Raw genomic sequence first — 9,725 nt, forward strand, 5'->3', positions numbered from 1 at the left:
CAGTGCAGTTCCCTCTCTTGAAAATGACGTGTTTAGTTAATAATAAAACACTTCCCTTAAAAATACCCCCGTACAGAATTGCCCGGAAGTTGCTTAGGGGAGAGGGCTCAGCGAGGGCCACGTCCAGTCTGAGCCCGGGCCTGGGGACCACTAGTCACAGACCAGTCACCAGGCCGTGACGGCGGGTCCCGGGCCGGGCCGTGTGGGGCCCGACACCGTCCACCACTGGTCAGAGGAAGGACTTCCTGTCACTGTCCCAGTGTCCCACTCACCCACAGGGTGGGGAGGTGGCCCGGCCAAGTGCCCGGAGGGTGGAAAAGGACCCGGGCTCAGCGTAGCGCTCGGCCCTTTGCTGGGTCTGGCTCAGTGTGCGTTTCTGGGGACGCTGGTCCCAGTCGGCCTCGCGGGCACTGGCAATGGGCACCGGGAGTTGGAGCCCTGAGCCCTCAGGCTGACGGGACCTGCACCTTTGGGTGCTTCTGTTTCCCCAACGTCCCCCAACAGGGGACCCGCAATGAGTCACGTCGGGGCCTCTCCCGCCTGGGCCAGGGCCCCAGTCCTCTACTCCAGCTTCCTGCCCGGAATATTCTGTAGATGCTGCCACTCGAATGCAGGCAGAGGTGCACATGGTCTGAAAGGGGGTGGCCATACTACTCAGCACCCCAACTGGGCCCCAGAGGCACCCACACTGGCAGCCCCCAGGCGCCGCCCCCGCTCTGTCCTGCCCTCCAGCTGCTGAGTCACAGCCCGGCTCTGCACCTGCAGCGTGACTTCTGGTTGGGCAGAATGTTTCTGGTTGAGTGTTTGTGGCTCAATGTCCTTCCTGCCTCCCCTCCCCTCAGAGGAAAGAGTCAGCTCTGGAAAATCACCAGCCAGAAAGCAAGGGAGGTTTTGGCCCGGCCGCCTGAGAGAAGCTTCCTGGGCTAGGCTCAGCCAGCGAGGAGACACGTGGGCTCCTGTGGGTACCCTTCGGGAGAACCGCTTTCCTGCTGTGCCACCAGGAAGGCTGCCTCCCAGACTGTGCCTGACAGGGCAGGCTCCGAGCGTGTGCTCAGACAGGACCTTCCCGGGAGCACGTGCATGCGAGCCCAACCCCACCCAGAAAACGCCATGGCAGCGAAGCAGGTCCAGAGCTCATTGAGCTCCCCCACCTGCGTGGTGACCCCCCATCCCACCTGCCTGGTGACCCCCCATCCCACCTGCCTGGTGACGCCCCATCCCACCTGCCTGGTGACCCCACCATCCCACCTGCCTGGTGACCTCCCATCCCACCTGCCTGGTGACCCCACCATCCCACCTGCCTGGTGACCCCACCATCCCACCTGCCTGGTGACCCCACCATCCCACCTGCCTGGTGACCCCACCATCCCACCTGCGTGGTGACCCCCATCCCACCTGCCTGGTGACCCCACACCTGGTGACAGTGTGGGTGTGTGGCCTCGTGTCCTCCTGTGTAGAGGTCAATCCTGAGAACACTAGGGTCAGAACCCAGTCCTGGTCCTCTCCCACCGGTCTGGCTGGCAGGTGGGCACCTCCCACGGCTCAGCAGTGCCACACAGCTGTCCTTGGCCCCTTTCCCTCAGGGGGCCGAGGGCGGCCCTGTCCCCGCACAGCACCAGCTGGTTTGGGCTTCTGGTGCACCTACTGCCCTCCACAAGGTCAGTGCACAGGCAAGGCTCTGGCCTCGTTCTGTCCCCCGGGGCCTTGGGGAACCACAGGGCGGTAGTGAGGGTAGGAGATAATGCCACCAGGTGCCCAGGGCATGTGAGCGTCAGTAAGGGCTGGCCTTGGGGTCCCCTCCCCATCAAGTACTAGTTTTAAAGAAAGGCCAGTTAGACTGTATCCCTCTCCTGCTCAAAACCCGCCACGGCTCCCGACCTCACACGCATCTACCCAGGTCTGAGGATGAGGGTGGGGGAGCCCCTGTGCAAAGGCCCTGCGCCAGGAAGGAGCTGGGAATGAGAGAAGGTTTGCACCCACGGAGGGGACGGTGCCAGGGCCAGGCACATGACGTCCCCCTGGTTGCTATCCTAGAGTTGGGGGTGCGTGGGAGGAGGGAATCTGGCGGGGGGATGGCAACATGGCCTTTGAAACCCCAATCCCAGGCGGCGGCCACAGACCGCTTTAACAAGACACGTTAAATTTAACTTTTTAAAGCAAACTCAGTTCAGTTACTGAAAACCATTAAGTGTGCATGGGCCAACTCAGGTAAAGGAGTGTCCTCTTTGGACTATAAGTGTCATGAAGTGCACGCACAATCCGCAATTTCTGATGCGAGCTTCACGCTGGGTTGAGAAGCGCTGTAGCACAGAACGCACGCCGGGTCCTGGACTGACAGAAAAGGGACAGTAGCCCTCGCCGCGGGGCTCACTGCAGAGACCGTCAGCCCGGGGACGGAAGGGTTCCGGGTTCGACTCGGTACAAGGGCATGCACCTCCGTTGCAGGCTCAGGCTTGATCCCTGGGCCTGGTTGGGGCGTGTGGGAGAGGCAACCGATCGATGTGTCTCTCTCACATTGATGTTTCTCTCTGTCTCCCTCCCTTCCTTCCACTCACTCTAAAAATCAATGGAAAAATATACTCAGGTGAGAATTAAGAAAAAGAAAACAAGGGAGTAAACAATCTCATTGGTAATTCCCAATTAATAATTCCAATTGTATGTTGAAATGATAATTTTTGGTGACATTGGAGTAAATGAAAATATATTAAAATTAATTTCCCGTTTCATGTGAAATCTCACGTACATCTGCATTATATATTTATTGGATGGCACTCGTCTGGATACACAAAACTTTAGCAAAACCTGAAGGTTTTAAGGCACCCCCAGGCGGAAACTTTGAGAGGGACTCACACCTTCCACGGGTCACCGTGCGGGCCTCTGTGTGAGTGCCTGTGCCTCTGCGGGTGCGGCAGGGGCCAACGTGTGAGGGGACCCCCGCCCGCAGTGTTTCCCTGGGTGATAACATTGCCACAGCGCCCGGAGCCCTGCAGGGGGCTGGCGCCGCTGGTTCTTGACTGCTCTCGGCCTCATTACCCTCAGATCGAGGCCACTTCCTGGGGACCTGAGTCCCAGAATTACTCAGAGCCCACGCCTCCGAGCTCAGGAAACGGCAGGTCATGTGGGCGTCACGGGTTCCACAGTGGCCTGTCATCGGGGCAGGAGTGGAAATGTTTGACAAGCCATAACTCTTCCTTTGGGAAATTCTTGGTCTCGAAACAGCGGCAGGTGGGGGTGCAGGTCTGTGGCCCTGAACTTGCGCAGGCTTGGGGGCTGGAAAGGAAGTCTGCTGGGCAGGGGCCGTTTCCTCGCCCCTCCCCCAGGCCACAGTGGAAAAGAACAGCCCAGGCAAGGCACGGAGGAGCCACACCGAGCAGGCGCCCACGGGCCTCCGGGAGCCGGGCCGGCGGCCGGTGGATGGAAGGTCCTGCGGGAACGTCTGCTCTGTCCGGGGTCTGCTCGGCGGTCGCCCGCCCTGGGGAAGCCTTTCTAATGGCCACTGAGGTGACAACGTGGGCACCTGAGTTTTCCTTTCATGTTTCATACACTGTCCAACATCTAAGGTTCATACGTGCAGGAGATACGCCAACATGGCAGCCCCGCGGCGAGATGAGCCTCCGGCAGCCCCTGGCCCGGCAGGCCCGGCTGTGTCCTGGGCGCCTCACCTGTGGCCACACAACCCAGGTGCCAGGAAGGCTGCATCCTAAACACCCCACCTGGGGGCCGGGGTCACACGGCCGCTGGTTCCGGACCTGCGGCTGCGGAAACACGGGAAAGACGGGGCCTGGGCATCCCGGGTTTTGAAGGCTGTGAGGCCCCCGTGGGGCACCGCTATGTTGTGTTCAGGACCCCGTGAGGGGACACCAGACGCAGAGCTGTGGGCGGGGTCCTGCAGCGCTAACCTGGGTGTGAGGGGAAAGGCGTGCCTGTCCCCTGGGGAGACCCCCATCTGTGTGGCACTCCTCCGGGGAGACCCCCATCTGTGTGGCACTCCTCCGGGGCCTGTCCCCTGGGGAGACCCCCATCTGTGTGGCACTCCTCTGGGGAGACCCCATCTGTGTGGCACTCCTCCGGGGAGACCCCATCTGTGTGGCACTCCTCCGGGGAGACCCCCATCTGTGTGGCACTCCTCTGGGGAGACCCCCATCTGTGTGGCACTCCTCCGGGGAGACCCCCATCTGTGTGGCACTCCTCCGGGGAGACCCCCATCTGTGTGGCACTCCTCCGGGGCCTGTCCCTGGCACCAGGACATCTCACCAGCCCTTGCCGAGGCTCCTTGCTCCTCTGGCCTCGGCTCCCCATCTTGACCACGAGGCGGCTGGACTGTGAAGCCCCACCGTCCTGTTAAAGTCCCCTCTGTCCTTGGATCAGAGTCCAGTAGTGGCTCCTCCGCCAGGCAGCGCCTCGCTGGGCCAGGAGAGGGTGGCACGCCTGCTGAGCCCAGCACCCAGGGATGCAGGGAGGAGAGGTCAGATGGCTGCTGTGTGCACGACCTTGGACACAGCCAGGAGCCTTTCCGGACTGCCCTGCAGCCAGCACCTCTCCGAGGAGCGAGGAGCGGCCGGTCTGAGACCCGCTGTGCCCTCAGCCCTGGCCACACACTGAGCCGGGGTGGGGTGGGGTGGGGGCAGCAGCAGGTGGACAAGTGAGACAGAGGCACAGTGACCTCTGCATCACTGCTGTTTGCGGTGAAACCTCACCCTCTATGGGGATCTTAGTTCTCGGCTCTTTTCCCTTTTGGGGCCTCAGGCAGCCGAGTCCCTGTGGAGACTGCCGCTCTGTGCTGTGTACTCTCCCCACAACCGCTCCTCGGGGAAGTCCCAGACGGAGGGGACAGCTCTGTCTGAGAAGGCAGACTGCCCAAGAAGGCTGGGACATCGGTGGGCTGCCCGTGGCCAGGGTGCCCTAAGCCCACGGAGGACACGGGGCAGGCCAGGCAGTGTCCAGCACTGGGCCACCTCCCTGTCACCACCCCTCTGCCCTCCCTTCCCTGACTGAGAACAGCCAGCCAGGCCGTGTGACTGAGAGGAGCTTGCCTTTGGAGGAAGGAGCCGGTGACCTGGGGGCAACGTGCCAGGTTCTATGTGCTCTTGGCTCGGAGGCACGCTGGCCACCCTGGGCCTTGGATCCTGCTGAGGAAGCCTGCCCAGGCCGGTGCCCTGCCCTGGCCACCCTACCTCTGGTAGCCACAGGACAGCGGGGCACCTTTGCTGGTGTCTGCAGGGGCGGAGAGGCAGGCAGGTCAGCAGGGATGGGTCAGAGTGCCTGGTCAGGACCTGGGACCCAGAGCAAAGGCCCAGAGCGGAAGCCGGAGGTGCCTGACCTACTGCTGCTGAGCTCTGCACCTCCAACTGTGGGATGAGCCCAGCTTTCCCCCTGGGGAGCGAGGGGTCAGAGCCGCTGAGAGCGTTGTGTGGGCGTGGCTTCGCCTGTAAACCTGGGAGGGCCAGATTCCTGCGCTGGGCTGCGCCAGGGCGCGGCGCCTCTCCGTGCCAGCACAGTCGCTGTCCCATCCCCAGCTTGGAAGGAAGACACAAAGCCCTTCGCCCTGTTCCCTGTCCACCCACCTGCTCCAGAGGTGGAGGCCAGTCCTTGACCCAGACCTTTGGACTCGGCTATTGAGTGAGCTGGCCTGAAGCTTGTCTTGAATCTTCCAGTCACGCTCTTCTGTGGCAGGAGGTGGGGAGATCCAGGGAACACTTCTCCAGCATCACCCGCACCTGCTGCCAAAAGATGCCGGGGGCACGGGCTCCCTGGAGGGGGACCCATAAGGAAGCCCCATGCATGGATGGGGAGGGTCCACATGCACAGGTTGGGGGGCTCACCTGCAGGCAGTGCCTGTTTCATCCCCAGCTGGGCGATGGGCGGGGGGGGGGAGGGGGAGGTCTGCTGGTCCTTTGGCCTCTGCCCCTTGGTGCAGGAAGAACCCAGGGAACAGGGAGAAGCCAGGTGAGTGGGAGAAGCCAGGGAACAGGGAGAAGCCAGGTGAGTGGGAGAAGCCAGGTGAGAGGGAGAAGCCAGGTGAGTGGGAGAAGCCAGGGGACAGGGAGAAGCCAGGGAACAGGGAGAAGCCAGGGAACAGGGAGAAGCCAGGGAACAGGGGGAAGCCAGGTGAGTGGGAAAACCCCGCGGCTCACCGCTCCATCACTTGCCTTTTAAAAATTCCTTTACATTACCTAGCCAGTTTGGCTCAGTGGATAGAGAGCCTGTGGACTGAAGGGTCCCGGGTTCGAGAGAGACACGGTTCTCTCTTTCTCTCTCCTCTTCCCTTCCACCCTCTCTAAAATTCGATGGAAAAGTATCTTTGGGTGAGGATCAACAACACAATTCCTTTTAATGTCAGGGAAAGTGCTGAGGCAGCCCCCGCCCTGCCCTGCCCCGCTGTCTCCTCCTCTGTCGTTACTCCAACGGACTTGCCTGGTCAGGAGCCGGCTGAAAGGAAGGTGCCTTCTTCCTGTCCGTGTGGATGGTCTGGTTCAAGTCCGCGCCTCGTTGCATTATGGGGCCCAGTAGCTCAACTGAAAGTGGTTTATAGAAGAGGATCCGTGGGAACAGGCAGCTAGCCAGCCTGAGCCAGGAGCCTGACCAGCTCACCTGGCCATTTCTTCTGATTTGCAGCAAGAAAGTCACCTGCGAGCATTTGTGGGGACATGTGTCCGTCCGCGTGCCCTTACGATCTATTTATTAATTACTCATTCCTTTCTCATCGCATTTTGTGCTCATGTTGCGCACTGTCTCTGTTTCCTCTTTTGTTCCACGTAAGGGCTCACCCCATGTCCCATTCAGGCCCGTGGTACCCTCATGTTTTCAGTGGCCACAAATGATTCGACCGTAATTTATTTAACTTGCGTGGACTGTTTCCAGCTTAGGGTACATGATGACTACTCTGGCATGCGACTTTTCATGCAGACACTTGTTTCCTTAGGACAGCTTTCTATGAATTTGTTGGGGTTTTGGTACTCCATTGCCTCATCTCCCCACCCTCCCCCGCCCCCCAAAAAAGACTGGCCAATTTATGCTTCTACAGGGGGTGTCTTTCCTGTTCTTTGGCCAGAAGAGGTTTTGCAATTAAACACATAACTTGCCAGTGTGATAGAAGATGACAGGACCGAGTTGTCCGTCCCTTTCTCTGTTTCATGGGAGTCAGGCATCTGTCACAAGCTTGCTGGCTGAGTGCGATTTGTGAATCTTTTGCCGTCGGTTCAAATCTTTTGCCCATTTTTCTACAAACGTCCCTGTCCTTCAAAAAGGCATTGCTTGATGAGAATGCTATTGACAATTTGCCTGTGATATATATTGAAACACTTTCTCCTGGTTTTCCATTTACTTTTCATTTGGGGTTATGGTATCTTTACCCATCCAGACATTCTAAATTTTCGTGTAGTCCGACATCAACCATTCGCTTTGTGGCGCTTGGAAAGGCCCCGCCATCCCAGGGTAACCAGACTCGCCGATGCCCCGCTGTCTTATATGGCTGCTGGGTTTGAGTCTGTGGCAATACTGGCTTCTACACTTTGCTTCAAATCATTTACTTCAATAATTAGCTGAGGCTCCCGCCTCAGTGAGCAGGGTTACAGATGGGATATAAGTCTACAGTTTTAGTTTATATTTATTTATTTGGCTAATCCTCACCTTAGGATGTTTTTTCCATTGATATTTTTAGAGAGAGTGGAAGGGGGTGAAGGAGAGATGGGGAGGGGAGGGGGGATAGAGAGAGAGAAACATCGATGGGAGAGAGACACGTTGATTGGTTGCCTCCCACATGCACCCCAACTGGGGCTGGGGATGGAACCTGCAACACAGGTACATGCCCTTGACCAGGAATGGAACCCTTGACGGCTGACTCTCTAACCACTGGGCACACCAGCCAGGGCTTGGTTGTAAATGGGTAAAAGCTGATGTGGCCCAGACATCTTTCCCAAGCCCCCATGCACACTCACTCATGCCGGGCCGTGGGCTGGGGGAGTGCTCTCCCTCAGCTGGCCCCTGTATCTACAGGCAGCGGCCCCTGCGGGCACATCCTCAGAGCCACTGCCAACCCCAGGGCGCCCAGGAGGCCTTGTGCGGATCGTGAGGACAGTGAGGAAAGCACACGCGGGGCCCCTGGGTCAGGCACTGTGGGGAGGGTCTCGGATTGGGCTGATGAGGACGCCCCTGCACCAGGTGGGGCTGCCTGGGGGACCCCGCTGCTCATAACACCGGGCGAGGGCGTCGGAGAGAACTGACTTGTAGAATTTCATAAATCAAGACTATTTTCGTTCTGAGGGTTGAAAATGGATTAAAGTCTGAGCCATCACACGCAGTATGGATCCAGCCCTGCTCCCTCGAGCTCTGTCTTTGCCAGAGCGTCCCTCGTGTCAGCAGTTTTCCGGGAAAGCAATCCTTTTATGTTCGGCGTCTTCGGGCTCTTCCGGTAAAGCTGCAGCCCGGGGCCGGCCAGGCAGGGCAGAGGGAGGGCGCCCGTTTGCACAACTCGCTGCTCCTGAGGGAATCCTGGTCCTTTTCTGGCTGTTCTGGGCGGCGTCCTTCCCGCCTCGGAGCGGGGATGCAGGAACCGCTTCCCTGATTTCCACAGGAACAGCGGGGATGGGGGCGCTGGCTCAGTCGCGCTCCCCAGCATTTCTTCCTTTTTCTGGTTTGTGCTGGCTCTTAGCTGGGGGCGGGGCCGTTTTCAATGCTTTGTTTTCCTAAGAACATGCCCCCTCGAGTGCCTGGGTGGCAGTGACTTCACCTGGAAGTGTTCAGTGTAAACAGTGAGCTGGGCTCAGGCTGGGGCTTGGGCAGCCTGCCTGCGGTGACTCGGTCGCGAGGTTTCCAGGACAGGCTGTGGGCACGTGGCCCCGTTGGGGTCAGCAGTTCATGCATGGGACATTTTTGAGGCTTGAAGTTGCTGCAAATATAACTTACCTACCCCCCATCTCCTTGTCTGGGTCCCAAATTCTCAAAGAAAGTGAGGGCTGGCAGCCAGCTTCTCGACGCCCTCTCCGGGGAGGGCTGAGCTCTGGGGGTGGCAGCTCCCGCCCAGGGAAGCCCTGCCCAGAGCATAGGAGGAAGATGCGGTGTGTGGCACACCCCGCCCAGCCCCGAGGGATGTGCGCCCAGCGTCCCGCACCCCTCCAGCCTCGGAGGCCGCGGCGTTGGGGCTCTGCCAGGCAGCTGAGTAAAACTGCTAATGAACAACACGTTAAACACGCCTGCCCTCGGATCCCAGAGTGCTTTGCTGGCCCCCAGCCCAGCGCTTCCCAGAGCAGGGTCAGCGTGGGGGTCCCGGGGGAGCAGGAAGAGACCGAGTGCCTCCTCCTCCCCACCCCCTCACGTAGCTCCGCCTGGAGTGTGGTCGTTCAGCTGAGCGGCTGCTGGTGGCTTTCACGCTCCATTCTGCATCAGCGCTGGTCCTGATGCAGGAATTTCCCAGCTCCAGCCTCGCTCCTGCCCCGCCCCCGCCCCCCGCTGTCGCTCTGCCTCAGTTTCTTTCTTTCTCTCCCTCTCTGTCTCTCTCCCGTCTTTCTCTCTCGTTCTTTCTTGGGTCTAGCAGTTATTTTTACCCATTTTCATTCAAACCAAAGGGGTTAATGATCACATTTGGAGACAGGTGTCTCTTCCTGGTTAAGGAGCGATGGCCGTGAGGCGGGCGGGTGCCCTGGGAAGGCTGTAAGGCTCCTGCACAGGCGGGAGGCCTGCCTTTCCCTGGAGGCCGGCCCATCACTAACCAAGCCACAGACGGACCT

This window comes from Eptesicus fuscus, chromosome 12 (genome assembly GCF_027574615.1).
Source record: "Eptesicus fuscus isolate TK198812 chromosome 12, DD_ASM_mEF_20220401, whole genome shotgun sequence".
NCBI classification, from domain to species: Eukaryota; Metazoa; Chordata; class Mammalia; order Chiroptera; family Vespertilionidae; genus Eptesicus; species Eptesicus fuscus.